General features: G+C 32.4%; 1 pseudogene; it reads left to right on the top strand.

Moving 5' to 3' along the window:
• LOC149572787 (uncharacterized) overlaps positions 1-21,668 on the top strand; it is a 71,219-nt pseudogene extending 49,551 nt beyond the window's left edge.
• The last annotated feature ends 2,062 nt before the right edge of the window (positions 21,669-23,730 follow it).

Here is a 23,730-nt window from a genome sequence, read left to right as displayed (position 1 = left end):
GGATGGACCCTATTAGGAGACTATGAATACATTCAGTACATATGAGTCCCTGTTAGGAGACTTTGAATCCCTATTAGGAGGTCCCAACCCTGTTAGGAGTTGTGGAAGACAGCTGAACCCACTACCCAAATAGGTTCAAGGTTAAGACCAATGAACCCACTGTCCAAATGATCTATGAATTATTCACTATAGAATAATAGAATTGCACTATATTTATCCTTCCTCTTTCTCTATCCTGTCAACTAGAATTCTACTCCTTCAAATCTTGTAACGAGATCTCAAAACTTGCATCCAATAATCCCTTGGATTGCTTACACACATTCAGTAAAAACTCTACTCCTCTTTGTAGTTATTTGATCACATTCACATTCTCTAATAGCATTCCATACTTGCAAACAAGGAAAACATCTTTCCTTTATACCTATAACAATTTGGTATAGTTCTAATGCCATGTAAGAATTTGGTATAGCTCTAATACCCTATAAGAATTTGGTATAGCTATGATACCAAATAAGAATTTTCCTTAGGGAAAAATCAAGATCAAAGAACTCAAGCACAAGCACAATAGTAGACAAACAAAGTATGATCAGAATAACAATATCCACAATTGATTTATTGTCATTCAATGTTCTATCATGTACATACACACCAGGAGTGCATGTATATAAAGGCCTCTAGAATGCTTCTAGAATGCCTAGGAATCAGCATACTGATAAGTCTTACAACCAAGCACATGTCCACCAGGAGTGGGTTATCCTCCATTAAGCATAGGATTAAGTGTGATGATGAGAGGATAAGCCTACAGAGGTGTAGCACACAAAATTATTTTGTAGACACCATGTACTAAATTAGAGTTGCTTACTCTTGTGTTGTCAACATGACAACTCATAAGAGTACGCAAACTCTTAGGTGTGAAACTAATAAATAATAAAATATTGAATTAACCTAAGTAAACTTAAGTAAAGTGTAATAATTAAATACTTATTTACACCAACATCCCCCCCTTAAGTGTTACTTAGGGAAATGCACTTAAGCTTAAAAAATCTAGGATGAATATGCCTGATGTGTCCCGGCTACTAGGCCATGTTAGGTTCCCATGTACAAAATGAAATGCAATTTTTCATAAAGTAGAGAAAGAGGGAAAACCACTTGGGAAAAAACCTACCCCAAAAAGAGAGATGAAAAAACAAGATGCATGGATGGATGGAGTAATCAAGACCCCCCCATTACAACATACATCAAGTATATACAATAAAGAAGTAGAAGGAAAAAACTCCATAAGTGGAAAAAGTTACCCCCATAAAAGAGAAGAAGAAGGAGACAAGGTAGTCTCCCCCCCCCCCCAAATGTAGAGTGTCAATCAGTGATAGCTTCTCCAATGTAGAAGTTGATGTACAAGTGAGATGCTTCCCCTATGTGTAGAAAGAATCCTAAAGATGAATGATGTCTTTGAAACATGCTCAACTATCCCTATATCAATACTGGTTGGCACCCCTTGCAATACTACTGAAAAGAAGAAGTGCAGATCTAGCAAGGATGGATGTAGAACATGTTTCAAAGAACCAATTGTCTCCTCAAATGATAAAGAGACCTCCTACAACTGTTGTACATAAGGATCCATAATCATATCAACCTATGAAGGTTGATCATGTAGAGAATGGACAAGAGGGTCAGAGTGAGCCCTCATGACAACTGAAGAAGATTATGCTTCATCAAAGAGAAGATGTAGATCATCAATGATGTCTCCCAAACTTGCTATGTGGGACTCCATGAACAAACCTAAAATATCTGTCAAGAAGTCATCCACTGATGCTAGAGCTAGAAGACAAGGAGTACCCTACTATGTTGTACCTATCACTATGGAAATGGTTGAAGTATTCACCTCAACAAAGAGAATACAAATATCATTGATGATGTCTTCCATGTCTTCAATGTAAGACTCCACAAATAGACCTGCAATGTCTGGAAGGAAATTGTCTCATGAAACTGAAGTAGGAAGACATGGTGTTTCTTGTTACATTGAATTAGAAGCATCTATGGTTGGAACTAGATCAAGTAGCAATAGGAGCATCATGAGGTGTGATCTCATCTAGAGAGGATGCAGCTACAACTAGAGGTAAAAGATCTTTTGGGAATGGAGGAATGTGTGGATCTCCATACAACTCCCAAAGATAGATCCAAATATCATATAAATTAGTTGACTTCATGTCATCAAGTGAATCCATAACCTCCATATCCATATATAGAAAGAGGGTACAACAAATTATGGAACTAGTGTCACCACTCTATGAAAGTCCTTTCGCATATGGTAATACATTATGTTGACTAAGATAAGTGAGAACCAATTGACTCCACTGCTTATAGTTTTGTGTTGTCAAGGTAATTAAATCTTCCTCATCCATGATGTACTAATCAATGTACCCACCAAAATGCAAAAAAAATAATCAATTCCCCTAATGAATGATTTGTGCACTTTATAGATAGTGTGTGTACAATAGGCCACTTGGAAAAATGTACAAAGTGGACTTCTAATTTTTTTTTTTACAACTACCTTTTGAGACTCAAATCTATCACTAAGCATTGTAGCTTAGATGTACAACAATTTTGAAACAATATAATGCAAAGAAAGGACCTATTTTTGAAAGTGGTATTTCTATCCACACAAGCCTATAATCTGGTTGCAGATCTAAAAAATAAACAAAAAAAATTAAGCACTTTCAAAAAAAAATGGAACTTCATTATGTGTCCAGATGAGCCCGTATTAAGCATTTAAGGTTGCAAAAATTGAGATTTACAACTTGCAAAAATAGTCAGGAACAAAGAGCTCAAACATCTTGCACCAATATGTAGATCACAAAATTCTACCCTAAATTTAAAAAAAAATCTAGCAAAAAGGAGTCCACATGAGGGAGATATTGTTGTTTGAAAATCACCTTTGTAATTATTTTTCTTGAATCATCACCACCGCACCTCCAAAAATCAAAATACTCTAGATTTCACCTCAGGTGTTTGATTTTGATGAAAAAAAAGTCAATTTGAGGGTTTTTTGACCTTTTGAATGTGATGCAAATATCTAATTTGCATTAGCAAGCTCCAATCTTCACCTGCGAAAAAATCTCCTACTAGCCTGATGGCCAAATTTTTCCTGGAAAAAATATGCAGATTTGAAAAATAATATAGAGAAATTGCAGAGACTGAAATAATAAAATATGTAGATCTAAAAATTAAATTTAGAGATCTGAAATGATCATACCAAATTTGAAAATCAGGCCTTCCAGTGCTGGTTTGCAAATAAAATTGCCTCAATTTTGACTATTGCCCAACATAGGCAAATTTATAGTCAAATTCAGTGAATCAACACTCCGGATGTAATGGTGAGGTATGCTTTGGCTCTAGATGCTCCCAATGACTATAATACTCTAGATCTAGGTCAAGATGTCCTTAGAGAGATGAAGCAAGAATGGTCTCGAACGGCTATGTGAAGAGAAATTCCCTCAGCTCTAAGACCATGTAAGAATTTGGTATAGCTATGATACCAGATAAGAATTTGCCTTAGAGAAAAATCACCCAAGATCAAGGAACTCAAGCACAAGAAAAATAGTAAACCAACAAGGTATGATTAGAATAACAATATCCATAATTGATTTATTGTCATTCAATGTTCTATCATGGATATACACACTAGGAGTGCCTATATATAAAGGCCTCTAGAATGCTTCTAGAATGCCTAGGAATAAGCATATTGATAAGTCTTACAACCAAGCACATGTCCACTAGGAGTGGGTTATCATCCATTAAGCACAGGAGTAAGTGCAATGATGAGAGGATAAGCCTACAAAGGTGTAGCATGTAAAATTATGTTGTAGACAGCATGTGCTAAATTAGAGTTGCTTACTTCTGTGTTGTCAACATGACAACTCATAAGAGTACGTAAACTCCTAGATGTCAAACTAATAAATAATAAAATAATGCATTAACCTAAGTAAACTTAATTAAAGTGTAATAAGTAAATACAGATTTACATCAACAATACCATATCTTTAAAAAAAAAAATCTTGAGTTGGCCTTGAGGCTTTCCAAATTAATTATAATAAGATAATTAATTAATTACAATTACAATAGAACTATCGGCTCACAATCTATACAACTCTTCACACATGTGACACTAGGACTTGTGTACTTGTTGACATCAGCAATAGACTATCCTCTATTACCAACTAACTATGCATCTCTTCTACATCTCTTCATTGCATCTCAGATGTAAGATAGCAAACAAACTGTAGACACTTAAAATTGTCCTAAACACTATATTAATTTATTTAATATTTTCCTTGACATTATAATTGATTATTTATTAATTAATTATATTTGACATATTCTTCTACTTATTTAATTAAATTTATTTAATTAAATAGGTTCACTTTCCTAATGTATTTAAATTTAATTTAAATACTTCCATCCCTAATGTGTTAAATTTATTTAATGCATGATCCTCCATAAATCCCCTTTTAAATAAATCTTATTTATTTAATTCCCTCCATTCCATTAAATTCTCTAAACCTATGATTAAATTAAATCCTATTTAATTTAGTCTTAAGCCTATCCTAAAACCTAGTCTACACCATCACTTTCATCCTTCTAAGCCTACCCACTTCTTAATCTCAATTATTTATCTTAAGCACCTTGCTAAACCCCCTTTTATTCCTAAATGTTTGCTCACACATGTGTGAGGGACCCTCACACTTCTCACACCTCTCATGCCTTCCACACCTCTTACACCTTTTTCCCCCACTCCTTCCTTCAAGTTTGCTCACACATGTGTGAGAAAACTTTGAATGTTGACCATTTGCATGACTTGTCTACATGTCTCCCTTGTGGAACCTATGTGGATGCCACATAGATGCCACCTCACGAAGGCCTCTCTCAAGCCTACAAATAGAGCCCTTGTCTCAAACATTATACATCTCCCTCATTTGCATTGTTATCATGCTAGTTTGTTATTAGAGCTTTTAGTGATTTCTATAGTTGCATTTGTTACTAACCTTTGGTAGTTGTTAGATTTTCATCTCATTTGCATTGTTAGCTTAGTTTGTTTCTTGCATTTCCATACTCATATCCTTTGAATGCTCTCAAGCATGGTTGATTCCATAGCCATTGTTTGAAGCATTCTCCACTCATTTAGCATAGTATCATTTTCACATTGCATTTCACATCAAGGGATTCACATAGTTGTGTTTTGGGAGAGCACAACACATTCCTCCAATCTAAAGCACACTAATAGTGCCTCTCATGGGTCCCTTTGTTGAGCTGCTTTGAGGTTGCATGAGGACTTTACTTTTTGGTTGCATTGAGTTGCAAAACTCAAGCATAGTATTAATTGTGTTTTATTTTATTTTGAATATTTGATATACCCATGTAACTAACATGTGCTTGTTTATTCTTGCTCCCAATAGGTTAGGTTTTCTTGCATACACAAACATTAGGAATTTCTCTCCCAATACTCTTTTTTTGTACTACTCTCTATAAATCAATAATAACTTATGTATGTCTTTGACTTAGACTGCACAATTAACCATGTCATCAGGACATACTCTAGAACATGTCCATGACTGCGCATCACCAGATAATCAAAACATTGTTTGTACAACTAAGAACTATGTGTGCTACTCTAGAAATCTTTACAAACTTATTGCTATGTTGACATCAATGACAAAAATAGTTAGGAATGCAACATGTCAAAACATTCCAATGCTTAAGATACTTTCCCAATGTAGTATCATCAGCATTCATGCTAACAATCTCCCCCTTTGGCATTGATGGCAACATAGATGAAAAAACATCTAAGTTCCAAGAATACTAAATAGCACTTTGTTTTTGTCATCTTTTGAAATCCTCTTCATCAATCAAATATGAAAACCTCTTGAACACTGCTCAATTCTTCTTCTTCTTTAGGATCAGCAATAGTTGCTCACACTAAACAACTCGATCAGGTGCATATCTCCTAGAGATATTCCTACTTCCTTACATGAATCTTTCTAAATCTCCCAAAAGGGATATCTCTCTCCCATTCCTTTACAACTCTCCCATTCATACTTAGGAGTTATTATCCCCTCTTACTTAGGAGATGTTATTTTATGCATATTCTCCCACATTGACATCAATGTCAAAAGCCTCAATATGACAATATACCAATTTTTAGTTAACTACTCCATGTCTTCAACCAGCTTGAGTGTCCAAAGACACTATTCAAAATCAAATACCAAGAGTCCTCAATGACTCAGCTCATCTCAGATACTCCCCCATACAAGAAGCATCTGCATTCAATCTAGTCTAACAATAGTGCTCTAATACCAATTGTTAGAATATATCATCCACCAATATAACTAAGAGGGGGGATGAATCATTTATCCAGCTATTATCACAATTATCAAACTTCAACAAACTTAACCATATGAGCAATATAATCAAAAACCATAAAAAGATACTCATACATAATAACACCATATATGTTAACTAGGGAAACCCTTGGTCAAAGGGAAAACCCTAGTGGGAATGGTACCCATAAGATGGTGTACTAATATAAATGTTCCTTGTTAGAGGATGGACCCTATTGAGAGTCTATGAATACATTTGGTACATATGAGTCCCTATTTGGAGACTTTGAATCCCTGTTAGGAGATTCCAACCCTATTACACTAGTAAATTTTGACCCATTTTTCGATGAAACTTGGTCAAAATTTTGACCCGTGTTAGTCGAATTTGCAACCAAGTGGTGTGTCATAAATTTTCTTGTCAAAATTTTGACGAAACCTCAAATTGGTCATAATTTCAACCAAATATTTGGTCAAAATGGACCACATTTGGTATGACCATTATTGATGGCCATTGGTCAAAATTTTGACCAATCTTTGGTTGAAATGTACACCACAATGACAAGGATGCCATACTCGTGATCAAAGAATTTGTCAAAAGTTTGACCAATCTTGGTCAAAATGCTAGCTAAGATTGGTCAAAATTTTGACCAATCTTTGGTTGAAATGGACACCACAATGACAAGGATACCATACTCATGACCAAAGAGTTGATCAAAATTTCAACCGATATTGGTTGAAATGCTAGCCAAGATTGGTCAAAATTTTGACCAATCTGATTTTTTATTTTTTTTAAATACAAAAAACAATGCATGATGATGCATGCATATGGATGGAAATAAATTGGTCCACCTTTATTTAGAATAGTAGGGGCCTTTTCCCTACCATTTTACAGGAAGACACACCACCCGCCTATAGAATGGTAGCCCCCCCACCCTATCATAGATTTTTCTTCTACATGCATGCACCACTGTATTGAAATAACTATCCACCCACATGAACTGTAGGGTGGCAATAGGAAGGGTTCACCCCTACAATTCTATGGTGACCAAGGCTAGACCCCCTAGGGTTATGGCTAGAACCCCAATGAATCATAAGGCCCACTTGAGCCCTTACTATTCTAAAGGGGGTGGGATCCAGCAGACCTTCGGATTGATGGTTCAAAATGAGTGATGATTGATTATGTGTTTAAAAAAAATACAACAGAGGTCCCAGGATAGAAAGAAATTGAGGTATGAGAGAACAAAAACTTGGGAAATAAAGCACATACGAAAACCTCCAAAAATAACACAGAATAATTTAAAACATACCATTGCTTTCATCTTCAAAGCAAATGTCTTGGCATCATATGGATTCTCCTTCATATCAGTAATGAGATTTGCAAATTGTATTTGTTATCAAAATTTCATTACCTATGAAATTTTGCTTTAACATTCATTACTGTTTATCAATTGCATTCATTTGCCAATGTTCACAGAAATGGAAAAAGTACATTGCATTGATAAAATGAGAAAAATTCTTTATTTGTATTAAACAATGACAAATTTCAATTTGGAGTTTATACATTGAAGAATTAAAGAACATGTACTAAATGAAAAAATGATCAAAATCTCTCACACAAGGCCATGAGAGTAACCTAGTATTCATTATTCTTGTGCAAACAAGGAACATGTAAAAAATAAAATAAATGATACAAATGAAATGCAAGAGTATGAGTAAGGGAACTAGCCATTGCCTAGAGGTATATGGCTGGTCTAAGTCCGCAGTCCCAAGGATGCCTTGTTGAAATTGAGTGCTCCCTAGTTCCCTAAGCATTCAACTCCTGCAAAAAAGTGAAAAGAAGGTACATGTTAGATCCATATGGATCTAAGCAATGCCTGGTTCCACAAAAATATACACATACACTTGTATCATTTACCCATGATCCTAATTTGAACAAAAAAATTGTGAACTCAATCAATCATGGAGCAGCAATATTAAAATTTGAAAATCAAAACCATGTATACAAGTGATTTTATTGCTAACATTTTTGTGCCATGTGCAGAAAGTAGAGACATTAATATGAACAGTGACAAGCTAAAGTGTTGATGAAGTTGTTTATATGTGTCACGAGCCTGTGCTTGAACCCTATAAGTCAACTCAATCGATAATTTTTATCCAGATGCAGAGAAAGGAAAACAAGAATCAACAGTATTTAAGGGACATATTAATCGAATATGAAACCTTATGCTATAGCTAAAATAGAGAAATTGGGAATAATAATTAAAGGGATGAACTATAAAGTTTGAAACCTTATGGTTGTTTAAATGTCAAATCATCATAGTCTAAGAGACATGATCTTGCTGAATATATTACACAGGAAAAAATGGAAAAAGTTTCCATGATCAAAGTATTCATCTAAATGCTGGAGCGTACAAGATGAGGATGAGTAAGAGTCAATGATAATATTAAAGCATACCTTAAAATCTGCATTCAAAAAGATTGTCTCGGATTGGAACCTGCTAGTCATATTCTATGTTGCTACTCCGAGATTGCTAAGGTATTTGTTTAAATAATGATAAAGCTTCGCTATACGCCAAGTGTCATTGCATACACAATTATTTTATGCATTTACAGCAATGCTAGAAATGGTAAAACATAGGAAACTTTTATTGAGATGATTGAGTCAGGTCGTAAGCCAGATGAAATAGCTGTTGGGACAATGATATGTGCTTATGCTAGATGAAACTATCATGATGATATGTTGTCATTCTAGCATGCAGCAAGGGAATGAGGACTTCTTCCATCTCTCACAGTTCATAATTTCATGGTTTTTTCTTTGCATAAAGCATCCATGTGTGATGCTGCTACCCAGTGGTGGGAAGAAATGTCTATTGCAGGAGTGAAGCCTGATCATTTCACATATACTTTGTTAGTTGTTTTATATAGCAAAAAGGGTCAAATAGAGGAATTTTAAACAATGCTTGAGGCCATGAAATTGTTGGGTTTTGTTCTGAATGAAACAACATATAGTAGTGTCATCAATATACAAAAAAAGGGGAACTGTAAGCAAGAAAACCCGTGTTTGGGTTCTAATGAAAGCAAAAATTCTAGATGTTGTTTGAAAGCACGGCTTCAAATTTGTTTCAGCAAAGCCATGGTGACCAAAAGAAGCTCCATGGAAGTGTTTTATTAAAAACCATCTAAATTCTCTTGCAAGGATTTATACAGTCATAAGGGTTAAAGACTAGTGAGAAGAAAACTCTTTTTGGGTTTTAATGAAATAAAAGGAGACCAACTGTATATAATTCGAGTTTGAAATGATAAGGTATTCCTCATGAAACAGCAGGAAAGAAATCGGTGTGTTGGCAGAACCTAGATAACATTGTGGTACTAAACTTAAAAAAGCAAGCAAAGAAACCCATTTTGGGCTTCGTAATATCAAGTTACAGTAGAGAGTCCAGTCACAGAAAGCAAAGGTAAAAGTAGCTTCATTATGTCATTTTGAGAAGAATATGGTACCCTGCACAAAATATTCTCATAAAAAATGCATAGCATTATGTTATTCAAAGTAAGTTCTAGCAAGAGTTCATGATGATAAATGAGATACACTTCAAAAAAAATCTTCATCCAAAAAGGATTCAAAGCCGTTTCAACCTACAGTATAACCCTATTCGAGTTTTTAGAGCAAAGCCACGAGTTTGAAATGAGATTCATCATTTTTTTTTAAAAGTCAAAAGCCAAAAAAAGCTTACCTCTGAATGTCTCAGCTAACCTCTGTGCAGATTGTGCCAAGGAGCCTCCTTCATACAACCAAAGATCATATGAATGATGAGCAAAATCTCAATGCTTAAGTTCTTGAAACCCTCATTCGAACATTACAGAATGAGCAAAATGAAATGGGATTGTTCTTTTTTCAATGCATTATATCCTTTATCAATTTGGACAAATGTTTGAAGTCTGCGGTGGGATTGAAATGTGATGTATTTTGAGGTCGATGCCTTGAGGTTTGTTATGTAATGTAGCCTTATGTAATTGTGTAATTTTTTGCATATCAATAGCAAAGAAATAATATTTAAATTATTAGTAACAATCATTTAATATTATTTTCTTTCTCAAAATGCAAAAATTAACAAAGATATTATTCCATTTATTTCTTTTGCATAGGTTCTCATTAATAAAGAATAAATATTTTAATGACATAATTATAAGTCATTAGATATTTTTCTTTTTATTTATTAATGCAAAAGAAATCAGATGAGTCATTAGATTCTCGTCATCCTGGTCTTTTACTGTACAAATTAGTTGGGAAACATATGGAAAGAGTATAGGGGGTTGGATTTAACTGTGCCTTGTTAGTTTTTAGACTCTTTATGACTTGTTAGAGTATTTTTAGGGTGGTTTTGATGAGTCATGGGGGATAGTTATGAGTTGAGGGTGTCTTAGGCATTATGGGACTTCATTTTTGGAAGTTTCTAAGCCTTGTTTTGGAGGCTATCTTTCTGCATATGACCAAGAGAGTTGGGCATGGTACTTATGAAGTTTGATAACTCATTGGTAGCTAGTTCTAAGTTATGCAAAGCAGTATTGAGTGGTATTTTTATCCTAAGTATTGTTATGTATTTTTCTATAACTATTGTGAAGAAAAGTTGAATATATGACAAGATTTTATAGGTTCATTGTGGGAAGATCCTCAAGCCTTAATCTTTTTCTGTGGTGTTGTGTAATGTTCTGATTTGATAGATTAGTCTGTGAATTCAAGGGTTCCTTGTTAATCTGTCTCGGCTCTACCCTATCACTGAAGTGTATTTTGTCTGTAGGTCATCTTTTGTGTTTTGTTTCATTTTTATCTTATTAAGTGAAAATTTCTATTTCCTTAATGAGTGAGAATCAAAACCTTAATGTTAACTACAGTTGCAGGCCAATATAAAGTTTGAGTGCTTACTAGTGTTTTCCTATATATTGATAGTAAAAGGTTGTTATTTTTTGAAATCTTTCTTTAAAAATCTTTGGTGCATCACCTTTTAGAAAGTAGTTTTAATTTTCAGTTTGCAAATCTTCCTTACCCCTTTTCCCAACAAAAAAGTAGTGTTAGGAGAGTTAATCAGGTGATTTTCCATAGAGGAGATGGCCTAGAATCCGGAGGTTCAACCATTGATAGGTTACCCACAGCCTTTGGTTGTCCCAATGTTGGCCTAAATTTTCAAGTTTTTCTTGTAATGTGATAGGGTGCAAATTTAGGTGACAATAGTATTATCAAACAATGTTAAGATTGTTATCGATGTACTTTATGTTTATCATTCAAGAGATAAACTTAATTGTTGTGTACCTCATAGAAAGGAGCTTCACTTCCAATGAGACTCTTAGTATTAAAAATCTCTTCAGAGAATTGCCTTTGAATTGATTGGAGACATGTTCTCTCAATTTAACACCTCATTACTTGTGGAAAGAATTTGGCCATTTGTGCAAAGTTTAGATTATTATAGAATCTACGTGTAACATTTGAAGTTCAATCTTTTAATGTTTGGAAAGAATGTGTGTGTGTGTGTGTGTGTGTGTGTGTGTGTGTGTGTGTGTGTGTGTGTTGATTTTCTACGATCATTTATACAAATGCAGTAACATTGCCAATTTTATTGATGTCTTCCAATTGTAGATTTTCTTCTCATATAAATATGAAAAAGAGGAGACATGTCTCATGAAGAGACATGTCTCTATAGTTAATTATTGGTTAGTATATTTAATATAACTAACCATATTATATATATATATATATATATATATATATATATATATATATATATATATATATATTATTATATATATTATTATATATAATATAATGTGTAATATTTATTATATACATATAATAATATGTATGTATAAAGAATATATATCTAATGATGATTTACCATTTATAATAAATCTCATGATCATATCAATCTGACGGAACTACAGTTTAACACTCCCTCTTAGTTAGGAAGGATTGATATAGAACATACTATGTTCTTGAGTATAAGGAGATATCATCTCACTATGATATCCCTAGAATGACATATCAATATGAATTCATTAACACACATATGTAAATTAACATATTGAATTTACTTCAATACACTATGTGGTTAGAATCCTTAACACTCCTTCTTTAGCAAAGGAAATTGAAACAAGTTTAACTTACACAATAAGGTGTAGTCATTATGTTTTAAACTAAGAGAGAGGAAGAAGAAAGAAAACATAATGGATTTTCATGGTGTCTGACTATCACCCAAAGGACCCATGAAGGTTATCAATGTGTTTGGCAAAATCTGGCCCAAAGAACAAAGATAACCCAAACTTTCAAAATAATGGGTTTTCATGGTGTTCGGCTATTGCCCAAAAGACCCATGAAGGTTACAATGTGTTTGAAAAAATCCAGCCCAAAGAACAAAGATAACACCAAATTCAACCATTTTTTGAAGACAGATCAAATCAAATAAAGTTGTCACTTTATAATAGGATCAAAACACATTAAAGGTCATCACCTTTCACAAGAAAAGTCATCACTTTTCACAATACAAGCTTGCAAGAAAAAAACAATTTTATATTCATGAATATATAGTTTAATAAATAAATTTGCAACATGGTCATATCAATTTTACCTCTAAAGTACACAATTTTAACTTTGTAAGAAGCTTGGTAAATTTAACTCATCCTTGTGATAAGTGCACCCATATCACAAGGTCACATGACATTAAGTCATTGAGCATTTTCTACAAAAGTAGATTTATCACTATATGCATATAGTCATCAACCATATGATGTTAGTCAATAAGTGCATAAGAACAATAAACATTAATCATATCAAGTTTACCTTTGGAGTGATATGGTCTACTCCCTCTGAATTAAAAAATGTTCACTTCTAGAGCCTACATAATAATCTTGGTAGCAAACGTACCAACTTTCTTTTTCTACAAGAACATCTTTAGATATAAAGGAAAGGATAAATGTAATTAACTCTTATAGTATGTATAAGTTTATAACCAAGAAGAGAGAGACTTTGGTAAGTGGATAACTGTAATACTCAAGAGTAAGAATTACTTATCTTTCTATGACAATCCATAAACATCAAATCATTAACTCTCCTCTCTAAAGAAGGTTTCAAGTGGGAATTCGAACATTGTTTATTATAATTACCCTCCACAATGTGAAATTCCAACTCTTATATCATTGAACAATTTTACATACTTGGTATCTAGAGTATGATCATGCAAGTTATTTAAAGATCTTTTCATTTTCTTATGGTGTTCACAAGGTGTAGGCCCATTAAAATCATTTTTCTACTCATAAAAACTTTTGAACTCCCTTTGAATATTTTAATCTTTTCAACCTTCAAGTGATAAGTCAATACTTCCTTATTATGTAAATGGAGGTAGGCCCATCAAAAATATGAAGTCACACCCATGTATTTCCAGACTTCCTCTAATTATAAATAATCCAAGCTCCAACGTTGCCTAGAAGAAGTGTCAGACTCCCTCTTAATAAAGAAGAATACTCAAAACCTTGATCATCATTGATATTTGCTTCAAGGTCCTCACATTATTCAACTTGATCCTCATAAGACTAATGAATTCTAGATCACGACTTCTTTGGAGCTACTTCATCAGATTGAGTCTGCACAATATTTGGTAGTATGTCTACACATGAAGATTCAAAAATTGTCTTCTTAGAATATTTGGGAATAGAACATCTCTTCTAATGAAGGTTCAGGTGAGAATGACACATTGAATATTATTCCCCCCACAATGTAAAATTCCCACTCATTCTTATATTGTTTTGTATCAAATATGATAACTTCTATCTAAGTTTGAACTTTCTCTTTTTAGCCAATGAAAATATAAAAATTTATTTAGCTTAATAGTAGAAGCAAACACAAACTCTTCCACAATACACTAATATCTTGATTGAGTATGATTGTGCCACTTGAATGACTATACAACTCGTCTGTCAAGTTTCATTTATCAAAGAGAGACTTGTCAATAGTTTAATTAAAGTCATAACTTTCTTATGATGTACTCAAGGGGTAAGCCTATTGCATGAATTTTAGTATTCTTAACTGTTACAATTTTATTGATCACTGAAGTTTCCATCACAGCATTGGTTTACTCCATCTATCTCTTAATCTCCCTCTCCCTGCAAAAACATTCTCGAAGGAAAAGATCAAGGTATTATACAAATGTAAAAATAAAAAATCTATTATATTAAGAATTCAATACTTGAAAATTATACTCAAAATAGAATATTTATCTCATATAATCAAAGAAAATGCCCTTTATATGACTTCCTTATTCATTTAAATTCATTGAATATATATATACATATATATTACTACCAATCATACTTCAAGCCAACTAATACTATATATTTAATAAAATATCAAATATCATTCGTAAAATAATTTAAATTTTTAATATTAATATCATCAAAATATTAAATACCATTCTTTATAACTTAATATAACCGTTATATTTAATAACATATTGCATGTCTATGTAAAGGAAGAACTTACAAAATAACTTACTTTAAATATACCTTTAGTATGTAGGATTGGTGTGTTTGGCTCAGGACATTTAAAAACACTTAGATTGAATTCTCTTTTCTTACCACCATCTATAATATGAGGTCACTCATATATTTATATAAGTGTCGATGAATATATATTGATTATATTTCTAAATGAATATAGATTAGTTTTCTTATTCCTATTATTTTTATCTTGATATTGATTTTCCATATACGAAACTTGTTCAATTGTAGACTATATCCATCATAGCTGGGACTCTCTATTGCCATTTGTTGGATATTATTCTTTTGTTGCTAATCATCTGTGATATGATTATATGTGCACTTAATATGATCAATGCTAGGTTTTCTTTTCATTCATATTTGATGCCTCATCCTTATCTCATCTCTTCTCTACGTGAGTAGTGCCAATCTTTGTATGGTTACAATGCAAACACTATTACATATCCCCTGCATAGGTAATCTTTGTGTATGATGCATTTGTCCGTCCAACACCTCCACTTATATGTGAGTTTAATGTGAAGATATCTTTTCTGTTGGATTAGTCTATTCTCTTATACATATCCTTTGTTATTCCTTGCCTGGCATGATGGTCATTTTATTGTTTTGCCTGATTCATAATCACCAAATGTGAACTTCTTCCAGATATGTGAACTTCTTCCAAAGCTACAATAGCATTATCTAGATGTGAAATGTCTAAATCTATTTAATGCTTTAGCCATAATATTTGGGCATCTTGCAACTATAATAGTCATGCACAACTTAGGAATATGCTTCCATACAGCAATCTACCCGCAGGAAATGGTTTGGCTCATCTTTGTAGCATTGAACGACAATTATAACTAGCACCAATAGCACCAAAGAGTTTGCATATTCAGCGCCTGATTGTATCCACAAAAAACTCATGACAATGAAGAGTTCATATTTATTTTTAATGTCTTCCACCAACTATTTGTATTATATCAAATCTAGTGTCAATCCTACATATTGATTTTTACATTCACGACATGATGCGATTGTTATTTCTGATATTTTATTGCTACTGTTGCTGAAGATTTCCTTCTCTCCATTCACTTTCAATATGTGTTCCACTCTATTCTTTACAAATGACATATACTTCTTTTATATTTATGCACATGAGAGACATAACTTTTCAATAAATGAGTGCACCCTTTCATTAATAATTCTTTAACTACTATATAAGACACTGCTTCATAAATCGTTGTGTTATTTGAAGTTTGAACCTTTCTAATGTTGCTGCTTGATTTGATTTTATAATAATAATAAAAATTTATTATTCTTTTTGTCACCATGCACAGGTTCTAAAATTGTAATTTAATTTTTCGAATGCCAAATTGACTTTTGATATGTTAACTGGGTATTATAATCGCAGAAAACATTATTGCAGGTTAAAAAATATATCAACTGTATATATGTCATTGTTACCTATTGACTGCTCATAGCCACTGATATTCACTATTGACTGGACATTCTTTAGTCACTAATATACACACTAACTTCAATGATTAACAAATATTAATATCGCTGCTAGATGTGAACTCAGCCTTCAAGACTTATCAATGACATATAGTTATCTAATGTTAGTATTCAATTCTGACTTTGATGACTCCTGACAACATACAATCTTAAATTATCTAGCCTTTAATCACTACATAAAAGGCTCCAAATATCATATCCATAACTGATGGCATATGATTCATATTTCTTACCATATTGCTACCTTGTCATTGCTTGTCATGCCTCCTTCTTGCAAATCAAGTTGGTTCCTTACATTCACAGTTTGGCTCTGATACCATGTTGATTTTCTATGATCATTTCTGCAAATGTAGTAACATTGCCAATTTTATTGATGTGTTCCAATTGCAGATTTTCTTCTCATATAAATATGAGAAAGAGGAGACATGTCTCTATAGTTAATCATCATTGGTTAGTATATTTAATATAACTAACCATATATATAGTATATATAAATTATTATATATATATAATATAATGTGTAATATATATTATATACATATAATAATATGTATGTATAAAGAATATATATCTAATGATGATTTGCCATTTATAATGAATCTCATGATCATGTCAATCTAATGTAACTACAGTTTAACTATATATATATATTAGGAGCAAAAAAATCCTCCTAATAATTAATATTGAATGAATCTGTGTTGATTGTAAATGAGACTTACTCAAAATTTAGATCAAAGCTTTAAAAAATATCAAGTTCATCAAAGATGACTCTATAGTAGGGATTTGCTTCTCTAGAGCCTATTTTTCACAAAGAAGAATGGAGATGTTCTATAAATTTTGTAGTAGGATTGGGTATGATGGTTGTGTCAGTTCATTTTACTTTAGTTTTTACCAATCTGTATATGTAATTTAATGAAGTGTAGTGGTTGTACATAGAATTTGGGAAGAGTTGTCTTGTGATAAGGGGGGCATTCCTTTTGCCTTTCATTACAAAATTTAGTATTTTATCAGATCCTTTCACACTCCTTCCCAAGGTCTCCAACTGAGCTTTGGGTAATCTATGCCTATGTTTGTAGTGTTATTATTACATATATGGGTTTATAGGATCTCATCAATTTCACATGCATGCAAGATAGGTGGAGAAACCTGTGTTTAGTATAGAGCAAATTTTGACTATATTCTTTGATGGGGTTGAAGCTCAAATGGGTAATGGAGCTGGACCATTTTTTGGCAGTCCCACTCTGCATGCAAAGGATCAACTACTTTTGCATCTAGCAACAACTCACTCAAATCTCATGTTGATCTCCCTTTAACTTGACATTTTACCATTTACAGCCCATAGCTATGACTCATTTATCTTAGCAACAACAAGTTATTAGGGGAGATACTTGTTAGTTTGGAGGGATGTTAGAAGTTGGAGCTCCTTGACTTAGCTCACAATAATCTAGAGGGGACGATACCTCCTAAAGTCATTATTAGCCTTGGAAACTTGCAATTCTACCTCAATATTTCTTGGAATTCCCTACAAGGGTCATTGCCATGGGAAGTGAGTAAAATTGTAATGTCTCAAGCAATTAATAAATCAAATGTGTTTCTTTCTATTTTAATGCATACCTATGTAACCAAAGCATAGAAAGTGAGAGTTACATATCTACAAAGTATTTGAATTGTAACACTAATGAAAAATAAATTCATTTTGAGTTAGCAATGTTGTGGATATGGATATAAATGCAATATTGAAAGGAAAATATTTATAAAGAGTGACTAAAATTTTGTAATGTTGTGTGTGTTTCATGATCATGTTTGGTCATTTCTTCTAATGCCAAACATTTCATTTTATTTCCATATTAGGGCACTACCAAACAATCATATTGACTATTTGGGGGAATTTAACACATCAAGTAAACTTACCCACAAGTTATTCCGATTACAATGTCCACCATATGATCATGGAAGTAGGATTTTAGACTATATTGAATATTGCATCAATCATAACAAATAAATGTAAGTTTGTTGATCAGATAGGAAAAATTATACAAATCCAAGCTTTAAAATCAACTGAAATTAGATATATGAGGATATTTAGATAATGATTTTTATTTCTCACCCATGCCCAAAAGAAAAAAGCTAACTAAAATTCACTCTACAAAATGAAGATTCAATGATTACAATTTGTCAAGAAGTGAAAGACAAAACAAATGAATCTTAAGAAGAAAAAAGAAGCTTGTCTAACCTGAAATAGGGTAAAATGAATGAGATAGAGAATCAACTTGGGTGGACCAAACCAAAATAATCTATCATTGGGCTTCACCACTAGAGCTCCATGCATAACAAGACTTATATCTTGAATATCTAATGGCATTCTAGTTATTATAACTTGTACCATTGTTCCCACTATCAAAAGAATCTTCAAAAAAAAAAAGTATTTTTAGTCTTTCTGAATTACTATTTAGAAATTAAAAAGTCGATACTTTCACATTGTATGGTGTTAAAAAAGGATGTGATATCTTTTATAATGAGGCATGCTTAAACATTTTGAATATTCTTATGAGATAACAAGATAATGCTATGGCTATCTTGACTTATTACCATCAAGCCAATTATTTTGTATGGGTAAAGATCTCAAAACTCTTCTACGACATTGGCTATATGGTCCATAAATGTAAAATTCTAGTTGCATTCCTCTCACTAATGAAAAACAAAACACTTTACTCCCCAATGCACACATTCATAAAGTACTATCTATCATGGCCCTTAGCAGGGCACCCAAGTCAACTTCTAGATTTGTGATTTTTCAAATAATGCACACATAATATTCACGAAGTCCCAGATTGCTCCAAGCATGGAAGCACAAAATGGAAGGCCAAGTATGAATGCAACACTGAGAACAAATCATTCATGGAATTCAATCTACCTCCAAGGAGTGGAATTGTAATATCCCTTATATCACTAGCTTTCTATAAATGTTTCCTCAACATGTAGTTCAAATCAAGTGATCAACTTGCACTTTTGCCATTAACAATCCTTGGGAAGGTGCAAGCTAATTGTTACCAATAGCAGTCATTCACTATGTCCATGTCATATTGATTTTATCTACTGTGCCACTTAAAAGGTCTAATCCTTAAAGAAAAACCTTCTTAAATTCAGTAATATATAGGAAGCAAAGGAAAATGCATAACCAATTGTTCATGGAAAGGGCCTCCAATATGTTATATGTGGCATAGGTCAATTGGGATATATAGAATATTAGCCTGGTCCATACCATCTATATTTAGTTCAACAAAAGTGGTTGAAGTGAAGAAATCCATCCTTCCTAGCTCAGTGATATACATTACATGTTTCATTATCAAGTACCTTATGCTTTGAGTTACTACTTGACATGTGTATTCAATGGTTAGAGTGCTTGAACTTTAACATGATCTTTTGTTTCTAAGGATTTCTACTAATAAACCCTTTGGTAACTTTTTGAAGGTAGGGTTACCTTTATATAGTCCTTGAGAATCTTCGCGATCTTTTTATTCCTTTTAGTTTATTTTAGAATGAGTGCAAATTGAATTCAATGGTAATATGATTCACTTAAAGAGATGAGCACATTCTTAAATTTCAAAACTACAAGAAAATTCAAAATTGGGTGAAGAAGAAAATTTTGTTTCGTTGTTATTGTTTCAATCTAGATCTAATGCAAGTTGTAGGAACTTGAGTTGATTTAGATAAATAGACAGGAGATACTTTACTCGATCTTTTTGGGACCAAAAAATTACACTCTACCAGATGTAGAAAATGAGACCTTCACATAAAACTTATTCTTGTTAGGTACAAAGGAATACAACATCGTACCTTATGATTACTATTTGATGATCGTGTTCAACAACTTAATGGTGATTATTTCAAATGCTTATTGTTTAGTGCTATATCCAATAAATTAAATACATGACATAATAATAAAGATGATAGCATGTACCAAATATAGGAGTAAAATATGTCTTTATTCTATCATTAAATTATTATAGAGAAGAACAAAGATGGTTGCTAAAGGAGCACAGTTCATCCCACTACACCATGCTACCTTCCTTGATGATACACGATATATTAAAAGACTTGGCAGTTTCCAAGAGGAACCCAACCTCCAACCAGCTGACACTTGTAAGTACATGGTAGTGACAAACAACTTAACACAAAAAATTAATATGTTGTTGGACAAACAATATTTTTGAATATAACAATAAATAGTGTATGTTGACTAAAATTATCTTTTGAATCTTAGTAGTGTATTTATGGTGTTTTCTAAAGTACCTAAGATGAAACCTATAGCTGCAATAGTTTTAGGCTACCTTATGACTGCTATCACTCTAATTTAGTTTGAGCCTATAGGTACAACAATTTAAGTCTATCTTAATGGATCCTCACACTATCCTCATTATTGACTAATAATGTTAGCTAATGAAATCAATCTCTTCAAACCAAGGAGGTCTAAAAATTATTGACTAATAATGTTGATATAACTCCCCTAATTTAAGTCTATCTTAATGGATCCTCACACTATCCTCATTATTGACTAATAATGTTAGCTAATGAAATCAATCTCTTCAAACCAAGGAGGTCTAAAAATTTTGTAAAGCTATGTAGTTGTTGTTGATTTTATTTGGTTAATTCCTATTTTTTCTTTCCAAAAATCTTCAACTAGAATTAGGAAAGAAAAGCATATGTCAATGATAGTTCTATTATACAAGATTGTTAACAATAATCTCATTTTTCATTACAGATTTTTCAAAGGAATTATTGGTTAACAATAACAAGCTTAGGAAAGACATTAAGCTTCATGTTCTGACCAAAAATGAAAATGTCACTTGTTTGGCAGAGCAGTTAGTAGATCAGTTCAAAGGCCAATTATGTAGTAATTTTATAGGAGAAGATATTGTCCCTAGCATAGAACCTCAATTTTCAAACTATCCACATCTTTTGGAAAATTGCCATCTAAATATATTTGATACCAAAGATTGAGTAGTTATTCCAGATTATGTTCTTGGTTTAGATCCAAAGATAGCATTTCAAAATTATACACATTCACAATATCTTTAGTATGTGAATGACACAAAATTTGTGTCAGCTAGGGTTTCTTCTGAAGGTAATTGGTTTGCGTTGGTTTTGGCTAGCAATACAACTGGTGGCAATTTCCAAACTTATAGTAGAGGCATGATGCATTATGTTAATACATTGATGTCCTTACTGCCAATCTTGGGGGCTTTACTTCTAGTAGTCTAAAACTCCAATTGGTTAATTTAATTATTTAAAACCCATTTAGTTTGATATGGACTAAACATCACATTCCATGTCTTAAGAACAATCTCAATGCCCAAATTCATTGAGCTTGGATTTGACCATGTAGTTTTTGTGTCAAACTTATTGACTCCATTTTGATGAGTAGTGATTCACATGAATCCATCTCTCATGACAATAAATGGAAAACTCAACAATCATTGGATAGGTGATGCTCACAGGGGTGACACACTGGGAGTTCTCAAGAGGTCACCCATCCTAGTACTACTCCAGCCCAAGTATGCTTAACTACAAAATTTCCTCCATGGTTAAACCTACTCTTCTTGCAACCCTATTTACAAAACCTTCACCAAGTGTTATGCCTTATGAACCAATCATTAGAAAGCCCCTTAAGCTCATCAATTGATAAGTAGGAGACATTTTTCCACAAGTCAAATTGTGATATTGATATCAAGATTTAACTATAGGGTAAAAGAACAAACCTGTGTCACCTTTTTATAAAGAAAAGTGATATCAGAATGTGACAGTTCAACATTAATGACAAAAAAAATGGTATTTGCATTTAAAATATGAAGATGATGTAAACTGATGAAATGTGTAGAATTGTATGAATTTTATGCCTATAATTTTTATTATTTTTTTGACTAAGAATTTATTCATTTTATTTTATTTTGAAGTCCCTTTTTTAACTGTAAAAAATATATGATGTAGTTCTCGTCAAACAAGTATGTGCAAATCATCTATTTTTGTTATGATTTGAAAATATTTTATAGATGACATGTATAGCTAGTGCACAAAAAAAGAAATAATTATTTTTGATGTATATTTTCTTTGTTATAAGTACTCAAGTTCGACCTTGTCAGAATCCAACAGTTTTTTCCTCCTGTCAAAACTTCCCTATCAAATCTATACCTTCTTGCAAAAAAATTACATATTCATGAAGAGGATTCTCTCCTCTAGTGATAAATATATTTTTTTTCTTTTTTTGATATGATTTACTATTTTTTTTTATTTTTTGAGAGAGCATCTTCTGAAATGTTGAAATATCGACTTATAATATTTTTAGATTATAGCATATTATAACTAATCAAAACACTCAAAAATTTATATAATGATGATATTGAATCTGAAATCTATAAAAGGGTGTTTTTAGTTTTTTTTTAAAATTGAGTTTTGATAGAGAAATGAGATTTGACCAAAATAGGTTTTTGTATCACAAACGGTGACACAGATCTATGCTTTTACCCTATGTAGTTTTTTAGTCAAACTCATTGACTCATATTTCATGAGTATCACCTAGACCCAATGAGTATCAAATAGAAAGCCCCTTAAGCTCATCAATTGATAAGTAGGAGACATTTTTCCATAGCAAGTCAAATTGTGAGCATCACCTAGATCCAATGAGTGCTAAGTGTTCCATTTATTTTTATGAGAGATGGATTTATATCAGTCACTACTCATGAAACATGAGTTAGTGACTTTGACTCGAAAATTACATAGTTAAATCTTGATGGGAATATCACAATTTGACTTGCTGTGGAAAAATGTCTCCTACTTATAAAAAGGAGTCTTACTGAGCTTAGCTTTCAACTCACCCATTTTTGCATAATGACTTAGGTTTCTATTGTGCTTGATATTCACAAAGATAGATTCATTATTCTTGTTTGATAAGGTGCAATGATAATTAAAAATATAATAAGATGCTGAATCAAGAAGAGTTAGTCACTCTGAAGCAATTTACAAAGGATGATGGGATAGATGTTGCTCAAGAGAACAAAAAGATCCAAGAGGAAAGAGAAAAGAATGTGTTGGAAATATAAGAGGAGTGACTAAGAGGAGAGGAGTGAATCAATTACCACAAAAATATTTCCTAGATCCCTTAGATGTTAGTACAAAATAACTCTATAAAAATTGAACTCTGTTGATGCTCGATAAACATACAGAAAGTGTTGTAACTTGGTAAACACTGAAAAATGCTCAGTAAATACTTAGCATGAAAATATTAAGATGTTAACCATGATTAATATTATTTTAACTTAGTTGCAAA

The sequence above is a fragment of the Cupressus sempervirens genome, chromosome 2 (assembly GCF_028749045.1).
Source record: "Cupressus sempervirens isolate cs-2001-9-10 chromosome 2, ASM2874904v1, whole genome shotgun sequence".
Taxonomy (NCBI): Eukaryota; Viridiplantae; Streptophyta; class Pinopsida; order Cupressales; family Cupressaceae; genus Cupressus; species Cupressus sempervirens.
This window is presented reverse-complemented; position numbering and strand designations above follow the sequence as displayed.